Raw genomic sequence first — 12,132 nt, forward strand, 5'->3', positions numbered from 1 at the left:
TGTGGCCGTTGTCTTTGAGGCCATTGCCTAGGTCGTTGGTGCTCGTATTCTCGCAGTTGTGCATAAGAGAAAGGCCTTTGCTTCTGATATGATGTGTACTTTTTTCACTGATATGGCAGCGTATACATGCCCAGATTCCTAAGCATAATACGCGAATCTTTGCCGGACTGAAGCAGCTGGTTTGTCTTATCTGCGAAGAGGCCTTGTCTGTCAAAGAGCAAGTCTTCAACTTTAGATGGAAGCTCCTTCGGAACCGCTGACATGTGGAGCCATGAAGCCCTATGCATTACGATAGATGTTGCTGTCATCCTCACTGCCACATCCGCCATGTCCCGAGCAAGGTGAAGTGCTGACCAAGAGGCAGCATAGCCCTCTTGAATAATAGCTTTCAGCAGCTGTCGCTTAGTATCTGGAAGCTGGTCAAGCAGGGGGACTAACTTCGCATAACTGTCGAAGTTGTGATTTGCTAACAGTGCCACATAATTGGCCATTCGGAGTGTTAGCGTGGCCGAGGAGTACACCTTTCTGCCCAAGAGGTCTAGGCGCTTGTTGTCCTTATCTCCAGTGTTGGTCCTTTAACGAGGGGCTTTGGCCCGCTGTTGAGCTGAGTCAACAACCAAGGAATTAGGCTGGGGATGGTCAAACAAGAATTCTATCCCACTAGCTGGGACAAAATACTTTTTGTCGGCCTTTTTATTGGTCGGCGGTGCCATGGCAGGAGTTTGCCATATGCCGTTGGCAATTTCAAGTATGGCCTCATCCAGTGGGAGAGCAACCTTGGATGAGTGGGAGGAAGGATGTAAGTTTCTCAACAGATGATGTTGTTTCTGTTGGATCTCCGTTAGCTATACATTCTGGGTGTCAGCTACCCATCCGAATAACTCCTGGAATTCCTTCAGGTCATCCGACAGTGAGGTGTCTCCAGTGAGGATGGCATCTTCTGGTGAAGAAGACTCCATGTCCATAGGGGACCTGTGATATGACGCTTCCGTGTCAGCGGTGTGTTCTACTTCTACGGTAGGCTGTTCTGTTGGTGGTTGATCACTGGATGGAGTAGGTGGTCTGGCTGATGGCAAAGTGGGGGATTGGTTCTTGTCATGAGTTGTGAATGACAGAGCTGGTGAAGGTGAGGTGCGAATTGAGTGGGAATATCGCTCTTGATGGGTATGGTATTATGGTAATGATCCTTGTAAAAAGGTTGGTATCTGCACCTGTGGTCGACCCTGTATCTAGAGCTCCTGGAATATGAGGAAAGACCTTGGGGATCTTGATCTGGATCTGGATCTGTACCTCGAGCAGCAAGGAGATGGCGCACAATAATATTGGTGGTAGTAGTGTCTTGGTCGAGGGGAAACGCTAGGTTGGAGCTGTCTGGATTCATAGAATCATAGAATACTAGGACTGGAAGAGACCTCGAGAGGTCATTGAGTCCAGTCCCCTGCCCTCATGGCAGGACCAAATACTGTCTAGACCATCCCTGATAGACATTTATCTAACATACTCTTAAATATCTCCAGAGATGGGGATTCCACAACCTCCCTGGGAAATTTATTCCAGTGTCTGACCACCCTGACAGTTAGGAACTTTTTCCTAATGTCCAACCTAAACCTCCCTTGCTGCAGTTTAAGCCCATTGCTTCTTGTTCTATCCTCAGAGACCAAGATGAAGATGGAGTTCATGCCGAGTTGGAGGTGGAGAAAGAGGTTTGGGGGAGAAAACCCCTTGTTGTGGGCTTGCTGCTACTCCTCTGTCAGCGGAAGAAGGGGAGAGTTGCATCAGAGGCGTTGATGATGTTGTGGTAGGTGTTGAAATCTGGCACAAGTATGGCGGTGTTAAAGAGTGATGCAGTGGTGCCAATGGTTCCGGTGCCGAGCATGTTGGTGCCTTAGGCATTGGTGCCGATGAAACTGTAGCTCTGTGCATCAGTACGGTGTGCCCCAGTGCCTAGGTCATCGGTGCCTGGGAATGAGGTGCAGGTTGCACCAATATGGTCTCCACCACCGGCATCAGTGCTGGTAGGTCGGAGGAAGGTGGGACAGGGGCCAATGAAACCAGTGCCACAGCTGGTGCTGACTTGAGTCTCGGTGCCGTGCGCTCCGCTAGACTCAGTGCCAATGTACTGCGCACCAGTTTGTCTTTGTGCGGCTTTTGGGCTGCTGCTGTCCCAGAGGTGCCCATCTTATTTCCCGTGCTCACTCTGAGCCCTGGTAAGGAGCGAGATGACAATCGGCTCCTTTCTGAGCTTGTCGCCTTGTGGGAAGGCCGACGAGCTGTATCAGGGAGAGACAGCGGTTGAGCTGGGGTTCTGCCTGTGAGCCACTTCTCTTGGTCATGGCGTGCCCTGGCCATCATTTTTGTACAGTGTGGGCACTTTTGGGGAATATGTCCTTCCCTGAGGCGCTTTATACAAGAGGAGTGCCCGTCTGATATGAGCATTGACTTCCGGCACGTCAGGCATTTTTTGAATCCTGGTGATCCAGGCATGATGAAGAGAACAGAAACATATTTGTTTTAAATGCGCTAACTAACTAGAATCTAACTACTAAAAACATTAACTATAAACCTAACTATTCAACTATATACACATTCTCCTCTCTCAGTCCTGACAGGACCAACACGAGAGGGAGCTGTTTCTCTGTCTGTACCCAAAGACGGTCAGGAAGAACTGGCGGGAGCTGAACCGCACGAGCAGAAACGGCACAAAAAGCCACAAGATGGCCGCCGCGCATGTGCAGTCCGGAAGAAACAGCTGAAAGATCTCTGAACTGCGGCGCCAGGACAAGCCCAACACCCACAGTGGAGCACCCATGGGGACACTACCCGAAGAAGAACCATGGTTTAAAGTATACAATTAGTTATTGCATGAAGAACTACTTTTTGCACTTTTAGCCAGATAATACAACACAAATGAAATGTGGTAATTCAGGGGCTCTTGGGTGGGGGAAGAGTTGTTATTCTTAAGGGTTTTCTCTTTTGTTTTTTTGTTTGAATATGTTAAAACATACAAAGGAAAATGCAATCAGACAAATGACTATTCAAGAGTTACTTTCCCTTCTTTTGAAAACAAGATATTTGAAGTCTATATAGTTAATTGTTTCAGTTTAATTTCACATAGAGTAATTATCTTTTAATGGTGTTTTTTTTTAAATGCAACAATTCTGCATTAGAATAATTTTAGGAAGAAGAATCAAACTGACAAAAGTGAAGGGATACACATTCCACCCCTTGCTCGCTCCATGTTTATCTGAAGATATCATGAAAGTGCCAGAATAATGGTTAATCTGACACATGGTATCTCTTTTGTGTGTATAACCCAGTCCGATTTTAAGATGTTTTAATTGAGCAGAATATCTCAGTATCCTAAAAGATTTGGTACTATCCTGTTTGTTTCCTGAAGTGTTTAGAAACCAGCTTTAAATCTTTTGTCCCACAAAACCAAGCTGTAAAGAGGATTAACAAGCATTCCTGATGAGATCCAGTAGCACAGAGATGCTGTGGTACTTCTTTCCAGGGGACATTGTGAAGGCCAAAAGTATAATGGAGTTCAAAAAATAATTAAGAAAGTTTATGAATGACAGGTCCATCAATGGCTATTAGCCAAGATGCAACCCCATGCTCCGGGTGTCCCTAGTTCTAATTGCCAGAAGCTAAGAGTGTACAACAGATGATGGCTCACTCAATGATTGTTCTGTTCTGTTCTTTCCCTCTGAAGTCCCTGGTACTGGTCTTTATCAGAAGACTAGATACTGGACTAGATGGATCACTGGTCTGACCCAGTATGGTTCTTCTTATGTTGGTCAGAACCTGAATGTTGTAATGCTCTCTGAGTGTGTTACAATATGCAAGTCTTGTACAGGGAGAATCCATGTATTACAATTATTGATAGGCTAACAAGAGCATCACTGGATCCTAAGGTGAAAAAGTCAACAGCATATTTGCATAGACGACTATTTCAAATCCGGTATATTCAGATCATATTGTTTACTGAATGGCATATAGTAAGACGGTGGTCAAGAGCTACTTAGTAAAAACTATATAGAGCCTAGCAGCTGATATTCTATTTAGAGTCTGGCAAATCTGCGACTGTCTGATTTATATCTGTGGGTATATGCATCCGCAGATGTGGATATCTGCAGCTCATTTTGGTGGATATGCATGTGGCTACAAATTTTGTATCTAGAACCCAGAAAATTTATATCTTTATATCTTTGGGCATCCACATTCACGAATGCCAGTGAGGTTATCCAAAACTCATTTTTGCAGCTACAGATAGATACAAATTTTGTATCTGTATAGAGCTTTAATTCTATTATACTGGCAGAACAAGTGGATACTGCCTTACAAAGTGGATAATGAAATACATCTGTTCTGTTGCCTTCCCAGAGGTGTGCCTCGTGAAGTCTAGGTGAAGTCTGGATTGTTGCTCCACACAGGTCAGGCTGGAAACCTTGGCATATTAATGAGGATTAAGCTACCATGAGTGAGGTATGGTAAAAAAAAATGCAATTGAGCCTCAAATAGTAAGTGCCGCACGCTCCTAGTGAGTTTTTCCCATCTATCTCATTCTACGAAAAGGTAGGATGTAGGTGGTATTAAGGGCCAATAATATAGCTCTTCTATTTACAATATCCAAACTGGCAGAGATATACTTTCAACCTGGATAGCTTACATCAGACTAAGGAAAAAACTAACAAAAATATTCATGGGAAAGAAAGAGAAGCAATGTGTAGTATGCTCTGACACAGGGAAAATCTAAAACTGGAGCTGTGTTGGGGTCATCTGGCAGAATAATCAAGGCTGGTGAGAGCCAGAGTGTAACCCTAGCAAGGCTGGCAGGCTGAAGTTGTATGCAGATGTCAGTGGCTTGCAGCTAGAAGGCTGTTTGGGAGAGGCCCAAGTGGGAGGTACTTCAGCAAGCCATTGTGGGGCACCAATGGAGCTGAGCAAGGTTGGCACAGCTGCTCATTAGGCTGGATTGTATCCTACTACATACAGAGACGCATAGACATTAAGATATAACGACACTTAGTCTCCTCCTGAAATGTAGTTATTTGCATTTATAGGAATTTCTATGTTCATGGAAATTCTGTGCCTCCTAGCCACAAAAAGGTCAAACAACAGACTACATGGCTTGCCACTAAACCTCTGCTTCTTAGCATTTTGATAGCTATTGTTGTGGAAAGTATTTTACTTGGGATACTTAGGGAACAGTTGATACCTCTGACAATGCGGAATGATCAATGAAATAGCAGCCTTCACAAAAATATTCTGCTTTATAAATATTAATGGCCCAGACCTTCCCTTCTTGCAGGAAGGGACCGTGGGATAGGATATTTCCAGGATGACTCTCCGGCAGGCCCGCCGGTGGGAGAGGGCAAAGGGGACAATTTCCCTGGGGCCTGACGATTCTAAGGGGCCTGGAGATCCGGGCTGCCACCACTGCTACTGGAGAAACAAATGATTCAAAGGGCAAACTGGACTGATGCCACAATTCTGCAGAGGACTTAACTTTCACCACCAAACCGCTTATGGATGGGTAACAAATCCCATTGATTTCAATGGGCCTTAAGAATGTGCCTAAGTGCTTTGCTGACTCAAGTCTCATAGGAACATTTCAGAACAATCACAGAGGCTGCATTTATTTGCTTGTAGGCATGGCTTTCTTAGGTGATCATTCTCTCCATACCTCTTCATTGAAATGTAACTGATTTATTTAAAAGGAGATACATTTTGTTTTTATTTTGACCCATTTATTTCTTGAGTTGCACAAAGTAACAGATGCGCACTGCACACAATGAAAGGCAAGGAAGACAAGTACTAAACTGCCCAGGAATTCTACAACATAAGCATTACAGAAACTTCCTACTTCATGGGGGAGGTTAATTACTGCATTTGATGGTTCATTTTGCACTTGATGCAACAAGCTTTTATCTTATTAGGTGCTCACACAGTATGTTGTCTCTAGCAGTGGTATAGATATCACAGAGGAGATACTGAGCATGAATAATTGTGTGTGTTTTTACTTACATTTACCGTTTACTTTCTAAATTTCATCCAAATGAATTGATGTTACAAAAAGCAGTTCACCCCAGATCTCTTCACCAAATTTACCTTATATCTCTTGAAAACCATGAAGACCTAAACGTGCAGAGATCACAGACAGAGGCTTCCTAACTAAACTGTAGGGTGTTTACACTACATCATCATCATCATAGTATCTGAATCCCATAGGATGTCAGTGAAGAGATTATGCTGATTAATTATATACACAACAAGCTGCCCCTAGACCACCAGGTGGATGATTTGATAGAAATTACTGAAATGAAATTAAATAGGTTTGAGAAAAGCAAAGAGAAAAATATGCAATGGCTACATTGACAGCCATGAAAGTGTTAAGGAAATGGGTATTCTCACTTATGCTTAAGGCTCTTTGTTCACATAAATATAGTTACGAAGCCTGTAAAACTATACATTCGCTGATTTGTCTGTGAAAACTTAGTGCCAGAAAAATGAACAGTTCCACTTATCTGCCATCTACTACCAGTGCTTGCTACTTTGTTATTCATAATGGACCATATTCATCCACCGTGCCACTTCACTGACTTCAGTGGAGCCATAACAACAATAAAGTTCCCCCAATGTACTTTGTTCTTAAGCAACAGGGTCTGAGTTTAAAAAAATCCACAATGCAAATCAGAAAAAATATAATACTTAAGTTTTTAAAATATCATTTTTGGCTGCCTTCCCAAACACTAGGCCTATTTAGTTCAACACAGCAGCCATCTGGCTTTACTGTCCATGATATACCATTCCCCATATGCTTATGCTTAGCAGTACCTAACTAATTTCCTGATAAAGAATGTAAATGCCATTGAGTCTGAACCCATGCAATCAATAATAGGGCCATATGTTCCACTTGTCTAAAAAAACATCCAAAGCAGGCATAATAAGTTGGTGTGTTGCATTATGCATGCCACATGAAAACTATGTTGTTGCACACCACAACTGAAAGTGCTAACTAAATATATTCCAAGGAGACAAAACCCATAAATACTTTGTTTGGAATAAAGAATAGCATAGCACATATGAGACCAAAGGTGGATAAGTATGCAATGAGTATATCTGAGTTTGTTGCCATCAGAGGTAAAATTCACACCCCACTGCCATTTTAAATTGCCCTACCCCTGCCCCCATTCCTAGAGTATTTCTCCCTGACACAGCAAATTGTTACAAGGAAAAAAAGGAGGAAAAAACTCAAGCCCTTTAAGAAGCTAAAGTAAATGTTGAATAGTTTGTGACTCCTTCAGGTTAGTATATGATCCAACTGGTTTTACTCATTGCTGAAGTGAGGGAGAGGAGTCCTGGCTATTAGCAAATCTTAAGACCTGACAATGTTTTTATTAAGAATGCTGTGAGTGGGAAGAGCCTTGGGCCTCTACAGTCTCTTCCCACTGAGTTGGTAGATGGAGAGGTAATACTAGAGTTCAGTGTACTCCTAAAAAAAGGGCTTTAAAGAGCTGTCCTTGAGTAGAAAATGCTGTCTGAAGGATGCTGGGAAGATTAAGCCTGTGGGTCACAGAAAATTAAGGGCCTGAAGAAATTCTTCTATTTGAAAAAGGCTATTGACTATGTACTGAAGAAGGTTTTGTAGACCGAGATCACTCAGCAATCCAGGGAACTTGACTTCAGAGTAAAGTCCAAGGAATAACCAATGGGTGAAAAGTACAGCACTTCCTGCTACCATGAAAGGGAACTTTGGTCATCTTGTTATATAGGTCCCAGGTCAAGAAGATACATGCCTGTGACGGGCCGCCAGTAACCCACACGGGAGACGGCCTGGGACGCCAGGCTGCGGAAAGCGGCAGCGCGGCCCAAGCCCCTCCCACCGGCCCTGGCACGGGCAGGGGAAGCCGGTGGGGCCACGCTCAGCCTCCACAGCTGCACCGGCAGAGAACTGCTGGGCCCTCCCTGGAGGTCGCGCTGGGCGGGGCGGAGTCATGCAGCCGGGTGGCTGCTGAGAACGTCGGCATGCCACTGGGAGGGGAGGAGCCCCGGGTGGTGTCTGGCACGGTGGGCCATTTTAAAAAGGCTCACCGCCAGCAAGGGAGGGGGCAGCCTCCTCACAGACAGTGAGGAGAACCCCCGAGTGCAAAACGGACCCTGAGCGGCACCGAGACCGGCAGGCAGCCCGGCCTCGTCCCAGGGGATCCCGGGACAGCCACCACAACTTGTGGTTGACCAGTCCTGGCTCCGACGGAGATTGGACCCCTCCCCGCCAGCCCTGGAAAAAACAGACCGGTAAAGATAGGACCCGGCGAAGGGAACAGACCCGCGAGACATCGCTGGAGCGACTCCAGACCCGGACTCCTGAACCAGGGTAAGCTCTGAGAACTGGGACCGCGGTACGAAGCTACTGGGGAAGGGAGGAAGAAGCCCGGGGCGGGGCCCTTTTGGTGTCCGTGGGTAGACGGGTTACAGCAGAAGTGATCCCCGTCTACCGCGTCGGGGCACAAGCAAGCCCCGACGCTTAGGGCCCCGGGCTAGGACCCGGAGAGAGGGTGGAACCAGGTCCCCCTCCCTCACCCCGAGGAGCATTCAAGCCCGGGTAGTGCCGGTTCAGGCGTGCAATGGGACCAGGTGACAGTCAACTAGGAGGGACTGGACGGGGGGCTCAGGGCCCAACCCGCAGAGGCGGGTGATAGCTGCAGGGTCCGCTGACCCCCCCTCCTGGGAGGGGGTGATCGCACCTAATTGACAGGGCGTACGAACAGGGGCCCTGGGCAGGATACTAGCGGGAAGAGGGTGAAAGGGGTTCGCCAAGCTCCCCTCTCGCTCTGGGGAGGGGGTGATCGCACCCTAAATCACTCTCAATGCCCATGAAAGTAATTACTCTATCTCTGTCTTTCTTTTTTTCCTACCATATCTGTGGTAGGCAGGCCTTCCTGATCCAACAGTGAGTACCTGGTGACATACTGAAAAACTCTAATGTGCCACTATGATGTAGGTATCTACCATCTGTGATGTAGGCACATTAATGATGCCTAAGGTGCTGGTAACTTACAGTATCTTCCTCTGCAACAAGCTTTTTACCATTAGTGGCATTACAACCAACTGCCTTGATGAGCCTAGTGATATGAGGATCACAGAGTTGAAAGGGTAGTTTACAGCTACCTTTGTGCCTTCTCCCCAAGATGCATTGGGCACCAGCAAGATGGCCCTAATCATCACTACTGAAAGGAAAGTTTTGCACCAAGAACAAAAGAAAGACTATTCATACAAGGTGCAGCTCTCCCAACAAAGTTTGGAATATATCATATTACAGTCTTTGATAGGAGTTACAATTGTTCAAAATGTGTGTGACAAAATGTGATTGAATGAATGTACCCTACTAAGTGAATGAATGTACCCTACTAAATGAACAGTTAGATCAGATGTTACAAACAAAACATTCCTAGCAGAATGGAAAAGAATCAAAAAGTAGTCCTTTGGATTCAAAGATAAATGATTTTAGAAAAGAACCTCACAAACAGATTATTGTTACCTATTCTACATTAAGGATGTTAAATTTAGTTTACTCAACGAATCAACTACTCGATGGATTTTCCATCAATTAGTCGATAAGCCAGAAAGCCACAATGGGGTTAGCTCCTGCCCTAGGAGCTATCTCTGCTGCAGCTCTGCCTTTTAAATGTATTAAGAGCATGTTGGCTCTTAATGAATTTACAAGGCTAAAGCGCAGCTGAAGGGACCCAGTGCAAGCCTAGGACAGCTGATTCCCAGCTTGCGCTGGGTCCCTCCTGCTGTGCTTTAGCCTTTTTAATTTATTAAGAGCCAACAAGCCCTTAATACATTTAAAAAGCTGGCCCGCAGTGGAGGGGACCCAGCGCAAGCTGGGAATCACCTGTCCCAGCTCATGCTGGATCCCCCCTGCTGCTCTTCAGCCTTTTAAATGTAGTAAGAGCCTGCCAGCTCTTAATGCATTTAAAAGGCTAAAGTGCAGCATGGGGTACTCAGCATGAGCCAGGAATCAGTTGTCCTGGCTCATGCCAGGTCCCCCTTACTGCACTTCTGATTTTTAAATGTGTTAAGAGCCAGCAGGTTTCTCTGCCAGCAGAGGCAGCGTCTGGAAGTAGGCACAAGCCAGGAATCAGCTGTTTCCAGGCTCGCGCCCAGTCCCCGCTATCCCCCCTGCCTTCTCTGCCCTCCCCCCGAAGACGATGCTGGGGGCAACTGGCTTTTAAACTAGCTCCCTCCAGCACCAGCTCCTGCTCCCCCCACCTTGCTGCCTCTATTTGAGGGGAAGCAATTAGTCGAGGGACTAGTCAACTATCCAAAAAGCTTTTCTTATTGCATAGTCAACTAGTCTCTTACATTCATATTCTACATATGAGATGCTAGGAAACTTAACAGTTAAGGTTATGAAAAGATAAATTCTTCCCAGTGCCCATCAAAATAACAATAGCAGCATGTTTTCTGACAATAGACACTTTCCAGGTAATAAAGGAGGTTATCATTTAAATTAGTGATTGAAGGAACAACAACACTTAAGATGCATTGTGTCCAGGTCTATCAGAACAGTGTAAGATTTGTGAGAACTTGTTTAATACATGCAGATTCATATCCTATCCTATTAGATCCAAATACTGTATTAGTTTCTCCATGAGGATATCATTTTGACCTTCTAAAAATGCAAAACACTCTTCAATTAATATGTATCTACAGAGTATCAACAGATTCTTGATCCTCTGCAAAGAATTTGATGGAAAATAAATAAATCATAATATGATTTATAGTAATTCCATATACAAAATAGATTAAAAGAAACTTAAGGGTGCAAAATGAAACACCATTGGAAATGCCAAAATTAAGGTTGTCACTTTATTTGTGCATTCTGTAATAATATTATTTCACACCATGTTCTCACTATTTTCCCTTATTTAGTATGAAAGCTGGATAGTGAATGAGGCAGGGATTTGCGTTCAGTATGAGTTGAATGAGACAGAGATAAGAATAAAAAATAATTATTGTATAGTTGTTTCATTCACTCAGCACTGTCCAACCGACACACTGAACAAGGCAGAGATCCAGGGAAAAATCAGCCTATGATACTGTAATGCTATTCATCTGCATTGACACACACACACACACACGCGCAGATATGATACATTCATCTCTTCTTCATTTGTTTTTGTGTAGCACCAAGCACACTGTTAGGTTTCTCATTGTATGTATTTTAGACAATCAGTATTAAAACCTTGATTTATACCATATGTCCATTTGTTCAACAGAACACACAGCACTCTCCATTCATGCAGAAAACATTTTATAATTTATCATTAAATAATGAATGCGTGTCATCTTACTATATATTTTAGAATGTGTGACTGTCTGTCCGTCCAGCTGTGAGGCCATTTGTTCAAGAACTCCTCCTAAACGGTAAGAGCTAGGACCACCAACTTTGGTATGTAGCTTCCTCTTACCATAATTTAAAGTAGGGATGTTAGATATCAGGTAATTGAATAGTCGTGTAGCCACATGCATTCTTATCAGTTACATGACTATTCAATAGTCCCCAGGAGTGGGGCCAGCAGCCGGTCTGGCAGCCACTGCACTCTGGCCCCACTCCTGGGGAGCCCCCTGCCACCCTGCACTGCTGCCTCTGTATCAGAGGCAGCGGCAAGGGGTGCCAGGCAGCAAGGGGTGCCAGGCAAGGGAAGCCAGTTTAAAAACCAGGTCCCCAAGCAGACTGGTTGCCTGCTGCCTCTGATAGAGAGGCAGCAATGTAGGGTGGCAGCAGTCCCTGTCCACCATGATCCAAGCTCCCCAGGGACAGGGGTTGCTGCCATGGACCAGCCTCGGTCCACAGTGGGTCCAGCTTTCTGTGGACACAGGCTGCTCTGTGGGGAGCAGCCTCTGTCTTCAGGGAGCTCAGACCCGCCGTGGATAGGGGCTGCTGCTGCAAAGTAGCCTATGTCCATGGCAGGCCCAGACTCACCAGATAGAGGCTGCTCCTTGGAATGTGGAGCAGCTTCCATAGGATGCAGAGCAGTCTCTGTCCATGGGGAGCTCAGACTCCCATGGAGAAGGGCTGCTTCTCAGTAGCCTCCCCGCCCTTCCCAACCCCATGCTGCT

General features: G+C 45.3%; 1 long non-coding RNA gene across 3 annotated transcripts in view; it reads right to left on the reverse strand.

Moving 5' to 3' along the window:
* The window catches only part of LOC112547241 (uncharacterized), a 133,875-nt gene extending 124,901 nt beyond the window's left edge, over positions 1-8,974 (reverse strand). Inside the window, exon 1 of one of the 3 annotated variants that reach the window (XR_003090986.2) lies at positions 8,919-8,974. This is a non-coding gene — a long non-coding RNA (uncharacterized LOC112547241). The remainder of the gene's footprint in view (positions 1-8,918) is intronic. The other 2 variants (XR_012901073.1, XR_012901074.1) reach the window with 2 other exon arrangements.
* Positions 8,975-12,132: the final 3,158 nt, after the last annotated feature.

The sequence above is a fragment of the Pelodiscus sinensis genome, chromosome 2 (assembly GCF_049634645.1).
Source record: "Pelodiscus sinensis isolate JC-2024 chromosome 2, ASM4963464v1, whole genome shotgun sequence".
In the NCBI taxonomy this organism is placed as follows: domain Eukaryota; kingdom Metazoa; phylum Chordata; order Testudines; family Trionychidae; genus Pelodiscus; species Pelodiscus sinensis.